General features: G+C 37.8%; 1 long non-coding RNA gene across 1 annotated transcript; it reads left to right on the top strand.

Annotated features, from left to right (window-relative positions):
* Positions 1–1,151: 1,151 nt before the first annotated feature.
* LOC128314330 (uncharacterized) lies at positions 1,152–12,491 on the top strand. The gene is made up of 3 exons (XR_008295849.1): positions 1,152–1,318; positions 11,266–11,347; positions 12,258–12,491. It is a non-coding gene; the product is annotated as an uncharacterized LOC128314330 (long non-coding RNA).
* The last annotated feature ends 4,243 nt before the right edge of the window (positions 12,492–16,734 follow it).

Raw genomic sequence — 16,734 nt, 5'->3', positions numbered from 1 at the left:
TCAAAATTACCAAAAACCTTCATCAGAATGGACTTCTACCAACAGTGCAAGATGAATGGCTAAAGAAGATGTGGTTTATATATTCAATGGAATATTACTTGGCAATGAAAAAGAATGTAATCATGCCGTTTGCAGCAACGTGGATGGAACTGGAAGGTATTATGCTGGTATTATTCTGGAAGTCAGTCATAGAAGGACAGATATCATATGTTATCACTCATATGTGGATCCTGAGAAACTGAACAGAAGACCATGGGGGAAGGGAAGGGGAAAACACAGTTACAAACAGAGAGGGAGGGAGGCAAACCACAAGAGACTCTTAAATACAGAGAACAAACTAAGGGTGTATGGGGGTGGAGGAGAAGGAAAATGGGTGATGGGCATTGAGGAGGACACTTGTTGGGATGAGCACTGGGTGTTGTATGTAAGCCAATTTGACAAAAAAAAAAAAAAAAAAAAAAAAAAAAAAAGAATGGACTTCAAAGAACAGCTAGCTTTTGGAGGGATTTTCCCTCCATTTGGTCAGGAAGCTTTCCCTGATACTCTGTAGGTAGCTGTCCCTGTTATATGTATATAAAATACAGATAAACCTGTATTTTAAGTACCCTTTTCCTTGATTGTCTTTCTTGTAATATAGAAGTTTTGTGAGACAGGGTTTATGCCTTAGTTGTCTTCTCACAGCCTCTGCCTAGCAAAACCCCTGATCTGCAATAGGTACGCAGAGAGGTTTGTTGACGGCATGAGACCAGTTGACCTTTGCTGTGTGGTTCCCAAGCACTTCTAGGCTGTGCCAATGGACAAAGGCTCTCTCCTCTCTACCTCGGGGAATGGAGTTTGTGACTGATTTTACAAAGTTAGGAATAGCTTTAACCTGTGGCATTCCTTGTCAAACAAAATTTAATGATTATTAGAGATCCTGAAATAGAAAGGAGGCAAACAGAATTTTCATTTGGAGAAACTCCCCCCAAACACCAATTTCACAAAAGAAACTACAAGGATTTTTAATTGCCTCTGGCTTCATTTTGCCAGCGCTAAGGTGCCTTTAAAAATTAAAATAGTACCAAATAAGAGGTTATTCTGAAAGCAGAAGAAGTCATTTAAGAGGAAAAAATCTTCCCTCATATTTGTGCTGTGACTCGTGATATCTAAATTATAGGACGTGGCACAGTAACAAAACTCCCTTGACCTAATGTCCAACATTTCCCAAGTAATCTAAGTATTCTAACCTCTCAGCCCTCACCCGACGACGTGCCTACTCACTCTAATCATCTCTGCTCCCGCGGTCTTCCAAGTCCTGTCTCCCTTACTGTCATCTGAGGTAATTTTCAATTTTTATGTGGTTGCCTGTCTCCCGCCTACATGACTGCCCATGGACGCACGCGCGTGCGCACACACACGAGATTTTATCTTCTTTTAGCTCTTTCCTCTCTGCAGTTTCACAGTAAAGATCAGAAGATAGCTGGGCTGTTTTGTGGATGTGGAAGGAGGAGATAATTGAGGATTAAAATTGGCTACTCCTCACCTTCTAGATGTGTGGCATTTTCTTATCTGCTTGTAGGAGACGGTTAAGGTTTACTCAGCCAGTAAGGAGTTATTTTCAGGAGTCCAGAGGATTTTCCAACAGGGGTGGGTTGGACTGTTTGCGGAAGCAGTGGAGATTACAAGCAACCTCCGGAGGGTGTTTGTAGCGCTGACCTCCAAGCAGGGAAGCGCATGTTAGCTGTGGCCTTGCTCAACGGTTTCTAAAGCTAAGCTATTTCTACATCTGGTGGATTCATCGCTGTTTAAAAAATAGGCTAAAAATTTGAGAATAACCGCATCCTTGACAAGATGTATCCTTTTCTAAGGAGAAATGGCTGCAGCTGTCTAACAAAGAATTACAACACTCCACAGCTGTCTGGGCAGGAAATGAAGAAAATTATCCTGGCCATCTCAAAATGGGTGTTTGGGGGATGGAGGAGGGTAGAAGAGTTGCCATAGACTATTCTGGAATTAGGGCTCTGAGGCTGCCTGATTGATCTTATCTCATATTACAGGGTCCTTGGTGATCAGATTTCAAGTGGCATTAAAAATTTGAACCATCTAAAATCAAACAGCACTGTTATGTAGATTCTGGATAAAGAATTAAAGTGAAAAATGTGTCTTTTTTACAGCAAGCAGGTTTCCCGTCTTCCTCTTCCCATCCAGTGAATAAATTACATTAAAAAAATTAATCCAAGTTACCTCAAAGTCAAATGTGAGGAAGCTACGCCTATAGGAATATCATACGATAATCATCATTCCAGAAGACAACTGTTCATGTTTTTGCAAAGAATGTGGTCACTGGATAACTGCTTATTGCACGGCCATTTTTTGTGTCCTCCATACTACTTTACAAAGGTGCAATTCCCAAGCACAGCTGAGATCAGATTATTCTTCTCCCCTAGAAACCATCAGTGGCTCCCCATTCTCCACAGCAGTGCTTCTCAAACCATAATGCACATATGAATCACCTGCGATCATGTAAAAATGCAGATTCTGATGCTGTTGGCCTAAGGTGCGGCCTGGGCTTCTGCATGTCTAACAAGTTTTCAGGTGTTCCTGAGGCTTCTTTTCCTTTAACCACAGTCTGATTAGCAAGGGTCTCCAGGATAGGCCTGGCAATGGCAGCAATGTGCACTTACTTTCCAACCATCTTTCCAGGCTGACTGACCTGTATTCTCTTGACTCTCCAAAGCCACTCTACTCTCTGGACCTTCCTGGGCTACTATTGTTTTTCCAGGTATATCCATACCTTCTTTTATGCTTTGAGATGTTAGTCCTTATCAATGTCTTACTTGCCTCTATGAATCCAAAGAGCCCACATTTTCCACAAGCCCTTTTCAGACTCTCCCTGATTGTTCTTTCACTGTCCTGCTCTCCTCTTGCATTTTGGTTGAAATTTGATTTTCCGACATACTGCTGTCTGCCAGACTATCCTTATTGGTTGTGTACCCGTCTCTCCCAATGAACTATGAACATAGTGGCCAGCGATTTCTATACATCTCGGCCTCCTCTGCAGCATTTTGCACAATCCCTGCAGAGAACAGGTGCCAATAAAAGTTTGCTAGTATGGAATAAAATTCACAAATTGTGTAAAATCACTTCTCTAGATGGCTTTCTCTTGAATAGCTGAACCTCACCAGCATTCAGATAAAGCTCTTCACTGTTCTTTCCTGAGAGGATATGTCTTACTCCTTGGTAGTTAGGGATCACTCCTGGGTGTTTTTTGAAAAGGTTTTGATTTAGAGGATCTGTGTATGTGACTATGTGGGCTAAGCTTCTTAAAGGGGCAATCCAGCTGAGAATCACAAAAGAAAGCTGAGGCTGCTTCCTTTGCCAACCATACAAGCTGGTTTTTTATTGTTGCTAATGAGAGGCACTTGTGTTGACTGTCTAGCAGGAAGTATCTTAATCCTTTCTCATTAGACTCCTAAAATTAGCCTTGTTTTGCCCTGCCTGAGGAATCATGAGATGTGCTACCTTTCCAGTTTAGGTGGGATGACTGGAGAACTGAAGGTCCATACCTATGGTCTGGAAGGACATTTCTAGCTGGGCATATTAATCTATAAGCTTTCGGAGTGACCTGGGCTCCGATTTTGGTACTGCAGTGTGTTAACATTGCTGTCCTAAACACATTATGTAGCCAATTTGAGCCTCAGTTGTCTCATCTCATAATGGGGTAAATTATACTCAACTGAGGAATTATTGATATTAAATGGAAGAATGTGTAACAATTGCTATGTACGTAGGCATGCAACAAATACTGGTGAGTGTTCTTATAATTAGCTTCCTACTATATCAGTGCTTAAAGCCCTTCATCCATGTTTACTGAACACATCTCAACTATCACAAGTTGGGGATGAGACTGGGGCTCCTGAATTAAGTATCCAAGTTCTTTTTTTTATAGATTCCTGGACGCTGTGTTGTACCCTATCACAGGCCCTTTCTAGTGGCAGAAGCAATATGTCATTGGTGACTTGATTACATTCCAAGTCAATTGAAATTGGGACTTTTTAATCTCCTCTGGATCATGGATTCATTTCAAAATCTCATGAAAGCTATTAACCTTCTCCTAAGAAAAAAATTGCATGTATTCATGTACCTTTGCTTTTATCTTCTGGGGGTTGATGAGTCCCAGGATAAAAACCACTGGTTCCTGGATCTGCTTATAAACTTCTGGTTCCTCATGAGGCAAGAAGCCAAGAATAGCATAACAAAGTTGTACTGGCACAATAGAAGACCAGGAAGTTTAGGGAAAAATCGCCCGACCATCCCCCAATTCATTTTCCCTGCTCAGGACAACCTAGAACAGAGATGGCTACTTGAAGTGGGGAAGGGGGTGGTCTGATAACTTTTTTATTATATCTTGTTGAGAATTATTGTCAAACATATATGATATAAAAAGTTTCTGATATAAAACAACGATATCAAAAAGGTTTGCAATGAAAGTGAATATCCCAAGTTAGAAAGCCTCTTCTGTTTTAGCCATGGAAAGGAAGTTGCCCAAGCAGCAAGGTATACTGTTCACCATTTATCTTGGTCCAGGTGGTAGATCTGTGTGCAAGCTGACTTGCATTAATAAACATTAACACAGTGGATGTGGAAACATGTCCAGGCCTTGCTCATCAGTTCCCATTTTCATACTTCCTGAGTAGGTTGGGAAACGTGGAAGGACAGCATGAATTCAATTTAACAGTCCAGTAAGTGCCAAAGAAATGATCACATCTCTGAAACTAAGTGTTTCAAACAAGATTTTTCAGATGGTAAAGAAAAGACAAATCCCTTGTTTAGTAAACAGCAAACACTTTATACATTAATCATCTACCAGACATTAGGTATAATCAAAGGTTCCGTTTTAGCTCAAATACAACTTATGTTCCCTAATTAATTACTTACAGGACTATGTAGTTTGCATTTTTAAGTGAATTTTCTACTTCCCAGATGTCTTCCTACAGGGACACTGTGACCCTTAGTAGAGAGGCTGGTTCTCTTATCACAGTGTTTTCAAGGCCTCTTGGGGTGCAAAAAAACACAGTTTAAGTACCACCTGCCATGTTGGACCCAGTAAGGAATTTGTGAAGTTGGAATGCAGTTCCTGCATTTAAGTAGGTTATATTCTTGGCAAAGAGGCTGCAAGTTGAGATGATGTAATTCAAATTTGATTTTTTTCCAGAGAAACATTATAATGGAGTTATCTTCCTGACCAAGTGTCAAGTCTTAGTGGATTCACACAAATGAGGCTATCCTACTAGTAAGGAACTTCAAAGATAATCTGGGTCAGTCCTTTTCTTGAGTCAGAAAAGCGTTATTCTTACTGTTCAGATGAGACAAGGGAAATTCATTTAGAAGCTAAGTGTTCTGCTAATATGCCAACTAGGGGTGGGGCTTTGGAGGGTGAGGGAAGGATCTACGACAGCACTGTCCAATAGAACTTTCTGCAATAATAGAAATGAGCTATATCTGGACTACTCACTTCAGTAATCACTAGCCCCATGTGGCTATTGAGCTCTTAAAGGCAGCTAGTGTGTTGAGGAAACTGACTTTTCAATTGTATATAATTTTAATTAATTTAAATTTAAATATAAGTACCATGTGTGAATAGCACAGGTACATTAAACTGAATTTCAGTTCTTTTGAAAGGCAAGGACTGGGTGGCAAAATGAAAAGTATAACCAAGAGAATAAAATCTGATGAGATAAGTACCTCTCTGACTGAATTGGTTATTTTATAATGAAGTTTAAGGATCATCAATCTGCTGGTCAATACCAAGGAATTTTAGTAGTTTATAGCATGATAAAGTCTCAGAGCCATTTAACACATTTTATAGTACAGGGAAGAAAAGATACATGACAAATCCTAAGGGCATGGCCAAGTACCAAATCAAACATTTAGACTTAGGACAAGAAACAAATGCTATATCTCATGATAGAGTTAGGAGCATTTTAAAGAAAAATTCCCTAAGGATAATGGAGGAAGTTACCATGAAAAATTGTGGAATATATTTGGAAAAACAAACCCCAAAATGTTTTTGACTATGCACCTAGCCACAGGTCTAGAAGCAAAAACTATGCTTCTTGTAATTCTTTCCGCTAATTTGATTTTACTTCCAATTTAACATGTCTACTTAAAAAAAATCATAGTAAAAACATGAGACCAGTCTTCTTACAAATTTGTAAGTGTGCATCACAATATCGGTAACTATAAGCACAAAGCTCGCTAGAATTTTTTCATCTTACGTGATAAACTTTAGGCCCATGAAAGAGCAACTCCCAATTTTCCTCTCCTCCCAGCCCCTGGCAATCACCCTTCTACTTTCTGTTTTGATGAGTTTGACTACTTAGTTACCTGATATAAATGGAATCATGCAGTATTTATCCTTGTGGAACTTGCTTAGTTAGCACAACGTCCTCCAGGTTCATCCATTGTTGCTGCATATGACTATATTTCCTTACTTTTTAAAGCCTGAATAATATTCCATGGTATGTATAAATCACATTATTTATTCATTAGTCAATGGACACTGAGGTTGCTTCCACCTCTTGGCTATTACAAGCAATGCTGTAATAAAGGAGTGCACGCACCTCTTGGAGATCCTCATTTCCATTTTTTTTTTTTTTTTTTGATAAATACTCAGAAGTGGGATGGCAGGATCATATAGTTCTATTTTTAATTTTTAAAATTAATCCTCCATACTCTTCTCCATAGTGGCTGTGCCATTTTACACTCCTAACAATGTTAAGGCTCCAATTTCTTGAGATCCTCACCAACACTTATTATTTTCTATTTTATTTACTTATTTTTATACGGCCAGTCTAATAGGTATAAGGTGATGTCTTATTATGGGTTTGATTTGCATTTCTCTTATGATTAGTGATGTGATGTTGAATGTCTTTTCACATACCTGTTGGCCCTCTGTTTGTCTTCTTTGGAGAAATACCTATTTCACTCTTTTGCCCATTTTTATATTATTTGTTTTCTGCTATTGAGTTGTGAGAATTCTTCAAATATTTTGACATGAAACCCTTGTGAGATCCACACTTTGCAAATATTTTCTCCCATTCTGTAAGTTGCCTTTTTACTCTATTGTTTTCCTCACTGTACAGAGATTTTTCATTTGATATAGTCTTTCTTATTTATTTTTGCTTATGTTGCCTATGCTTTTGGTGTCATATCCAGTAAATCATTGTCAAGATCAAGGTCATAAAATTTCCCCCTATGCTTTCTTCTAGAAGTTTTATAGTTTCAGTTCCTTGCATTTAAGACTTTAATCCATTTTGAGTTGATTTTTGTGTATGGTACAAGGTTCCAATTTCATTGTTTTGCTTGTGGATGTACAGTTTGCTCAATATCATTTGTTGACAAGATTATGCATTCTCTATTGTGTATTTTTAGTGCTCTTGTCAAAGATCAGTTGACCATATAGACAGGGGTTTATTTCTGGGCTTTTTGTTCTGTTCCATTGGTCTATATATCTGTCCTTATGCATTACCATGCTGTTTTAATTCATTTTATTGGAGCTTCGTAATATGTTTAGAAATGAGGAAGGGTGAGAACTTTAGCTTTGTTCTTTCTCAAGGTTATTTTGGCTACTCGGAGTCCTTTGTGGTTCCATATGAATTATAGGATTGTTTTTCTTTTTTCTATTTCTGCAAAAAAAAAATACTGTTGGGATTTTTATAGAGATTGCATTCAATCTGTAGCCCACTTTGGGTAGTATGGGACATTTTATCAATACTGCCTTTCAGTCTACAAAAATGGAATGTCTTCCCATTTATTTACATCTTATTTCATTTCTTTCAGCAATATTTTATAAATTTAGTGTACAGGTCTTTCTCCTGATTGGTTAAGTTTAATCTTATGTATTTCATTCATTCTGATGCTACCGTAAATGTAGTTACTTTCTTTTTAAACATTTTTAAATGTTTACTGTTATGCCCAGAATTCGTGATCCCCAAAGACCACTAGGGAGCCGAGTCCGATGCAAAAGCAAAGAGCCTTTATTCGAGCTAGCTCGAGCTCAATCCCCTACCTGCACCGACGCAGCGGTGAGATACCAGGGAAAGAGAGCGAGTTTCAAAAGGACAAAGGTTTTATTGGGGCCTAGGGGCAGTTGGTGAGGTAATGGCTGTGGCCTCAGCCGATTGGCTGGGGAAGGGTCCTGGGGAAGGGTCCGAGTCCTGTTAGGCAGGTGAGGGGGGGTTACTCAAGGGGAGGAGGTGTGGTCAAGGTGAAGGACACAGAACAAGATGGAGTCGGCTGGCGTAGGCCCGCCCTTTCATTTACTTATTTTTGAGAGGAGAGAGAGACAGAGTGCGAGTGGGGGAGTGGCAGGGAGAGAGGGAGACACAGAATCCCTAGCAGGCTCCAGACTGAGCTGTCAGCACAGAGCCTGATGGAGGGCTTGAACTCACAAGTGGTGACATGATGACCTGAGCTAAAGTCAGATGCTTAACCTGAGCCACCCAGGTCCTCCTGTAATTGCTCTCTTAATTTCCTTTCGGATTGTTCATTGTTAGTATAAAAACAACAGATTTTTATTTGTTAATTTTGTAGTTTACAACTTTGGTGCATTTGTTTATTAGTTCTAACTTTGTGTGTGTGTAATCTTTAGGATTTTTTTTTTTTTTAACATGTAGATCACGTCATCTTTCTTTCTGATTGGGATGACATTTGTTTTTCTTGCTTCATTGCTCTGGTTTAGAACCTCCAGTACTTTACTGAATAGAAGCAGTGAGAGTGGGCATCCTTGTCCTATTCCTAATCTCAGAGAAAAAACTTTGAGTTTTTCACGGTTGGGTATGAAGTTAGCTATTCACTTTTGATACATGGCCTTTATTATGGAGAGGTACACTCCCTATATTCCTAGCTTATTGAATGTTTTTGAGATGAAGGGTGCTAAATTTTATCAAATGTTTTTTCTGTTTTTTATCAAATGTGAATTTTATTCTTTGATTTTATGTGATTTTTATTCTTTCCTCTGTTAATATGATGTGTCACATTAACTAATTTTCCTATGTTGAACCATACTTGCATCGCAGGGATAAATCTTAGTCATGGTATATGATGGGTTTTTTAAAGGTGTATTGAATTTTGTTCGTTAGTATTTTGTTGAGGCTTAATATGTATATATTTTTAACTTGTATTCATCAGGGATATTGGCCTGTAGTTTTCTTTTCTTATAGGGTCTTTTATGGCTTTGGTATCAGGGTAATGCTGGCCTCATAAAATGAGTTTTCAATTTTTTGGAAGAATTTGAGCAGAATTGATATTAATTCTTTAGCTGTTTGGTAAAATTTACCAGTGACGTCATCTGCTCTTGGGCTTGTCTTTTTTGGGGAGGGTTTTGATTACTGATTCAATCTCCTTACTAGTCACAGATTAGATTTTCTATTTCTCCATGAGTCAGTCTTGGTAAGTTGTGTGTTTCTAGGAAGTTATCAATTTATTCAAAGTTATCCAATTTGTTAGTTTGTAATTGGTTATAGTTGTCTCATAATCCTTTTTATTTCTATGGCATTAGTTATTAATGTCTTTTTTTTCTTTTTTTTGTGTGTGTCTTTCCTCTTTTTCTGAGTCCAGCTAAAGATTTGTCAACTTTTTTGATCTTTAAAAAAAAAACAACTCTTAGTTTTGTTAACTTTTTAAATTATTTTTCTCTTCTCTATTTCTGCTCTAATCTTTGGTATTACTTTTCTCCTGCATTTAGTTTGTTCTTTTTTTTTTTTTTTTTTTTTAATTTTTTGAGTTGTAAAGTTAGGTTGTTTACTTAAGACAATTTTTTTAATGTAGGCCTTGTCACTACAAACTTTTTTAGTACTGCTTTTGCTGCATCCCATACCTGTTGCTGTGCTATATTTTTGTTTTCATTTGTCTCAAGATATGTTCTAACTCCTCTTTTGATTTCTTCTTTGTCTTATTGGATGTGCAAGGTGTGTTTAATTTTCACATACTGTGAATTTTCCAGTATTCCTTCTGTAATTAGTTTTTAGTTTCATTCCATTGTGTCTGGAAAAGATGCTTGATATAATTTTAGTCTCTTTAAATTTGTTAACACCCGGGGCGCCTGGGTGGCTCAGTCGCTTCCGACTTGAGCTCAGGTCACGATCTCGGGGTCCGTGAGTTCAAGCCCCGCGTCGGGCTCTGGGCTGATGGCTCAGAGCCTGGAGCCTGCTTCCGATTCTGTGTCTCCCTCTCTCTCTCTGCCCCTCCCCCGTTCATGCTCTGTCTCTCTCTGTCTCAAAAATAAATAAAACATTAAAAAAAATAATAAAAAAAATAAATAAATTTGTTAACACCTGCTTTGTGTTTTATGACCTAACATGTGATCTATCCTGAAAATATTCCATGTGTGCTTAAAGAATATATAGTCTGTTGCATAGACCCACATCTCACATAGTTTTTGTTGCTTAAAAAGACAATGACATCATTATATTTAAAAATATATAAATTTTAGTTCTCACAAGAGCAATATCCTGTATTTGAATAAATGTTCATATAAACGTAAAAAAAAAAAAAGAATATATATTCTGTTGCTGTTGGGTGAAATGTTCTTTATATGTCTATTAGATCCACTTAGTGTTTAGTGTTGTCCAAATCCTCTGTTCCCTTATTGATCTTCTATTTGGATATTCTATTATTGAAAATAGAGTATTGACATCTCCTACTATTATTGTGTTGCTGTCTATTTCTCTCTTCAGTTCTGTCAATGTTTGCTTTATGTATTTAGTTACAGATACCCCTGATGTTGGGTGTGTATATAATTGTTATATATTCTTGTGAATTGACCCTTTTTTATTATAATATCTTATCTTTGTCTCTTTTAACAGTTTTGTCCAAAGTAAGACAGAAAAGTCTGTTTTTTGTTGTTGTTGTTTTTGTTTGTTTCTGATATAACTATGGCCACTCTTTACTCTCTTTTTGGTTACCATTCACATATAAATGTTTTTTTATCCTATCACTATCCGCCTACATGTGTTTTTAAATCTATAATGAATCCTAGTAGACACCACGTAATTAGATTTTTGAAAAAATTCATTCAACCACTCTAGGTCTTTTTATTAGGGAATTTAATCCATTTATATTTAAAGTAATTATTGATATAGAAGGACTTACTATTACCATTTTGTTAATTGTTTTATGTCTATCTTATAGTTCTTTTGCCCCTTATCTTAGTTTGTTTAGGCTGCTATAACAAAATATCACAGACTGGGTGGCTTATAAACAACAGGAATTTATTTCTCACAGTTTTTTAAGGATCTACCTCACAAGACTATGGGATCTGGCAAGTCTGAAATCTGCTGGGCAGTCTGGTATACTGGAAACTAAGGTAAGAACTGATTTTGCCATTTTGAGTCCAAAATTAGTAGGGTAGGTTGGAAGGCTGAAAACTCTGGCAGGGTTTCTATATTACAGTCTTGAGGAAAATTACTTTTTCTTTATGGAACTTCAGTTTTTCTTTTAAGGCCTTGAAATGAATGAATAAGACCCACTCACATTATTGAGGATAATCTTTACCTAAAGTCAACTTATTGTTAATATTAATCACATCTAAAACTATCTTCACCATATCATCTAGTTTAGACCAAATAATTGGACACCATAGCCTAGCCAAGTTGACACATAAAATTAACCATCGGAATATTCTACATTATATAAAATGACTAACCTAATGTCAGAGAGAATCAAAGATTGTCAGGGCAGAAAAAGACATGGGAGACCATATTGCTGAAGTCTTCATTTCACAGTTGAGGAAACTGAGGAGCAACAAGGTAGAGTGCGTTATTAGAGGTAATGTGGATTAGTAGATAGGACTTTGGAGTTGGAAAGATGTAAATATGAGGGTCATGTTCATCTTTTATCAGTTTTTTATCCTTTGACAAGATATTAGCCTCTCTCTGCCTCAGTTTCAACATCTGTAAGATGGGAATTATCTACCATCCTTAACAGTAATATTTGGTAAGAACAGTCTGTAGTAGAGAGTGATTGCTTAATGATTGAAAATTAATTATCATTATTGACATATCATGGGGTGATGATGTAGCTTTTAACTTGCTTAAGAACTTTGCTAGAAAGTAAGAAAGAGTATTGCCATCTTAGTTCTTTGTTCCTTATCACAATGGTGCTTTCAGTAATAATGTGAAATTATGCTAAATGTGATAGACTATCTAATCAATGGTGTATACTTTTATTTTTATTTTTTGTTTAATTTTTTTAACGTTTATTTATTTTTGAGACAGAGAGAGACAGAGCATGAACAGGGGAGGAGCAGAGAAAGAGGGAGACACAGAATCTGAAACAGGCTCCAGGCTCTGAGCTGTCAGCACAGAGCCTGACACGGGGCTCGAACTCACGGACTGTGAGATCATGACCTGAGCTGAAGTCGGACGGACGCTTAACCGACCAAGCCACCCAGGTGCCCCTCAACGGTGTATACTTTTAAATCCATGTATTCCTCACTTACAAATACTGAAATAAAATCAGCCAATGCAATGTTTTGTCAGTTGCAGATTCTTATCAGGGTTTGGAGATTCAGGAAAGTATTCCCAGGCAGATTTTGAAGAGTATGAGATACTGATCCAGGGCTGTTTGTTTTGTGGCTCTCTTTTTCTCATTATGAATGCACCTTTGCAAGCCTGGCCTTAGACGTCATGATACTGTCCTTTCTGCTTAGAATCAGAATGTCTGTTTTTGCTACCTTGAACCAATGGCTCACCAACTTAGCAGCTTCCCTGTGCTTGTGGATGCTGTATACAGAAACCTGAGTTGGCACAGACCGACCTAACTCTTACTTGCAAGAATTCTCCATTCTTTGATCCTTTACTGTGTTGTTGTTTTACAATGTCAAGAGCCTAAAAGCTTTGGCTTGAATGGTGGCCAAACACACAGACATTCAGGACTGAGTTTGATCCTTAATCCACAAAATCAAAGATTCCCCTCTCAGCCACAGGTCCTGCTTGTTGCCTTATAAAATTGGATTACTACTGTCACTAGAACACTGTCTTTTCCTTTTATCAGTCATTCTAAAAGCTTGACTATGAGTGTGCCAATAAAATAATGAGACAGCCCCCACCTCCCAACAAACATAGCAGAAAAACTGCCAACTGAATTTATCTTTGAAAGTCATTTTTCCTCAAACATTTTTGAAACTCACTGTTTAGAACTGTTTTTAAAATGTCTTGTAGTGACAGTTTTCACAAAAGAAAAAAAATTAGTGTTGTTATATTGTAGTCATAGGACATTCTTCTAGGCTCTACTGTATTTTTCCCCCTTCATTATTTTTTCCGCTCTTTTCTCCATTTCTTTTTGTAGGGTGGGAAGTGGAAGAAAGAATGGGAGTCAAGGCTAAGGAGTCAAAGAGGAGATGGGGGACCTGAATGGAGGACACCTCAGGAGGACTCCATGGGGTAATGCTTCTCAAACTTAAATGTGCACTGAAATCTTTGGGGATCATGTCAAATTTCAGATTCTGATTCAGTCGGTTAGGGTACAGATTGAGGGTCTATATTTCTAATATGTTTCTGAGTTATGTCACTGCTGCTGGTCCACGCTCAGTATTCAGAGTAACAAAGACACAGGGAAAGAGGGAAGCCACAGTATAAGAGCCACTATAAATGAGACATCTTACATGTTCACTCAGGCACTTCTTATAACAGCTCTGTAAGGTTACTTTTCCTTTGTTACAAATATGGCTGTAGACTCAGAGAGGTTAGGTAACGCACTGAGCTGGATTCCAATCTGGTTTAGTGTGATATCCAGGATTCCAGTTGGCCTCTCAATGCTGCCTCTCATTTTTAATATGTGTGCTGCCCTCCTTGCTAGTGATGCTCAGGCCCCAGCAAGGTGCCCACAGTCTGCTCCACAGAAGCTTCTCACAGCAGCTGCCCCTTTCCACTCTCACTTGTCCAGGAGCTTTGGTTTGGTTACAGCCCCCTTCCTTGCCCCCAGTCTCTTTTTCTCCTCCAAACATTTTACACAGTGCTGCCAGAGTGGTTTTTAAAATGCAGCTCTCATCAAGTACTCCCCTGTTTGAAAGCCTTCTGCATATATGACACACTCTTTGGCTTGACATTCAAAGATTTTCATGATACCATCCTTGCTTCCCAGATCTCTCCCACATATCCATTGCGTTGCAACCAAATGGGCTACTCCTGTTTGCTTGAACAGACCCTGAACTTCCTTGGTTTCCCAACCTTTGCGTATTTAATCTTTCTCCTGCAATCCTCAACTCTTCCTCTCAGCCATGTTAAGATCTTTTCCATGCTTTGTCTACCCCCCTAAGACAGATGCCAATACTCCTTTTTTTGGAAATTCTCAGATCCCTTTCCTGACAGCATGCTTCTTATTCCATCTCGGCAATATCAACCCCATTCTAAAGCGTGATGTATGGGAGACTTTGTGGAAATTGCCATCATTTAGTACTTGTGGAATCCTGCCCCCTGGGTATCAGGAGCCAAGAGAACAGAGCAAGCGCTAAGCAATATTTCATAAATTCAGTGATACTATAAAATTGAGAATCATGAATGAGATTAGATTGTAAGTAAACTGTAAGTTAAGTACTTTCAGAATATTAGCTCTTTAGTTTTTGTGGTTTTTCTTTTTTTGAGTTTTTAATGAGCTGACTAAAGCTCAGAATAAAACTATATGTTAAAACAGTATATAATGTGTCCAGTGCTCATTCTCATCATCACCTGTAAAATGCAACAAAGAAATCCCTTGTTCCTAGAATGGTAGGGGTATTTTCTGAATGTGCAGCCATGGGACAACTAGAACAGTGCCTGGCATATAGAAGAGGCTCACCAAATGTTGCTTTCCATCATTTTGTTCTCTAAATTAATTGTATAGGACTGCTGAGGGGATTTCTTTGATCTAGAAAGCTTACACAGCAGTGAGAAGAAAGCATTTGGTTTTAAGCATTTTTTTTAACTACCAGGTGTAGAAATATCTTGTGAAATAGAAAGTGGGAAGCCACATCTCCCTGGAAACCTTTTTGATATTCTTAGACAAATCAGAAGAGCAATGAATAGCCACCGGTAATAACAATAACTCACTAGGCACCATGTTCCTTTGTCTTGGCAGAATGTTTTGGAAAGATTGCCAGTCTTTGTAGTTCTCCTATAAAGCAATCCTCTTGCAATGATTCAGTTTAAGGGAAGATTACCTCTTCTTCACCTATGGTGGACATTAAAGAAGGAAGACGAAATACAGTACAGAAGCCAACTTAATAAGAAAATTATTCAAATCACCAGCCCTCTGTGTTACTAGATTTGACCTTCATGTCATTAGCATTGATATCAAGATAGAAAAAATTGTTTCCTATGTGCATTGACAACAGTGACCCTAAAATTAAAATGTGCCCAAGAGTCATCTGGGAAGGTTGTTAAAAATGTAACTCTCTGAGAAATTCTGATTCAGTAGGTATTCAGTATGACTTAAGAATCTAATATAAGTGGTTCTTGGATTACTTTACAGTTTTCATATACAGTTGAAGAAATTGAGGATCAGATTCTTAACCAGGAAAATAAAAATGAAAATGCCAAGTGATTTTTCAAAGTTTACATGGATAGAAATATAGAAGTGCCAGGATTCCAGCCTAGGTTTTTTATGTCAATCTGGCTATTTCCTCTAACTCACGGTTGCCTCTAATTATCTAGGGATGTGTGTCTCAAAATTAATGTACCTATAAATCAACTGGAAAATTTGTCAAAATGTAGATTCAGATACGGTAGGTCTGAGGAGGAGCCAGAGAGCCTGCATTTCTAACAGGCTCTCCTGGGTGATGCTCCTGCAACTGTTCTGTGGACCACACTTTGAGTTGCCAAAATGTAGGACATCGTTGGTCCTGGATTGAAACGTGTAAAGAAATGAGAGCTGGCCATGAGCTAAAATAAATTGGCGCTTTCTTACTCTGTAGCCTCTATTGTAGATAACACAGGATTGAGAAAATAGAAGGATACTAGATAAATAAGAATACAATTTAGTTGCTGAAAGGCCCAGGGGAATCAGGTGGTGGCCCTGGGTAAATCTCACTTTGCTTTTTTTTTTTTCCCCCCTCTTTGGTGTAGTTTTCATGGTGATCTGTCTCCCCGGGAAGCTATTGAGTGAGTCTGATGAAAGCAGATGATTGTTCCTAGAAATATGAGTGAAGTAGCAGGAAATGAAGATGTATGAGAAGAAATAGAACAGAAAGCATGGTTGGAGTTAATGTGAATTTTTTTAGATGATGAAATGACCTAAAAACAAAAATGAAATGAAAAACATTTATGTGTGTTCATAAGTATAGTTAACAGGGTTTCAAAAAATATCATAAAATTAGGTTATGGAATTGAGATTATTAAGCAGGAAAATAAAAATGAACACATAAAATTACCTGCTTCTTTTTCTAAAGTCTTTGAGACTAGTTATTTTATACATTTTCAGAGAAGGGAAAAGAAATAAAAATTGAAGTAGAATTACTTCTGCACTGAAGAAGAAGTATTTCATTTGGCATAAGAGAGAAATTCAGAGTCTCTAAAGTCTGAAAATAGTATATTGGGGGAGGATATAGACACAACATTTTTAGAAATTTTTAGAAAGTGATGCTTCTTTTCTGAAGAGCTTTAATCAATTAAGATTTGAGTTCCTATTATGTGCCAGACACCAGGCTGGGTACAGGAATACTGCAATGATAAGTTATGGTACCTCACATGAGACAGGAGACAGATTTGCAAATAGATA

Source organism: Acinonyx jubatus, chromosome A1, assembly GCF_027475565.1.
Source record: "Acinonyx jubatus isolate Ajub_Pintada_27869175 chromosome A1, VMU_Ajub_asm_v1.0, whole genome shotgun sequence".
Lineage (NCBI taxonomy): Eukaryota > Metazoa > Chordata > Mammalia > Carnivora > Felidae > Acinonyx > Acinonyx jubatus.
The sequence above is the reverse complement of the archived record's forward strand: the minus strand, read 5'-3'. Positions and strand labels throughout refer to the sequence as shown.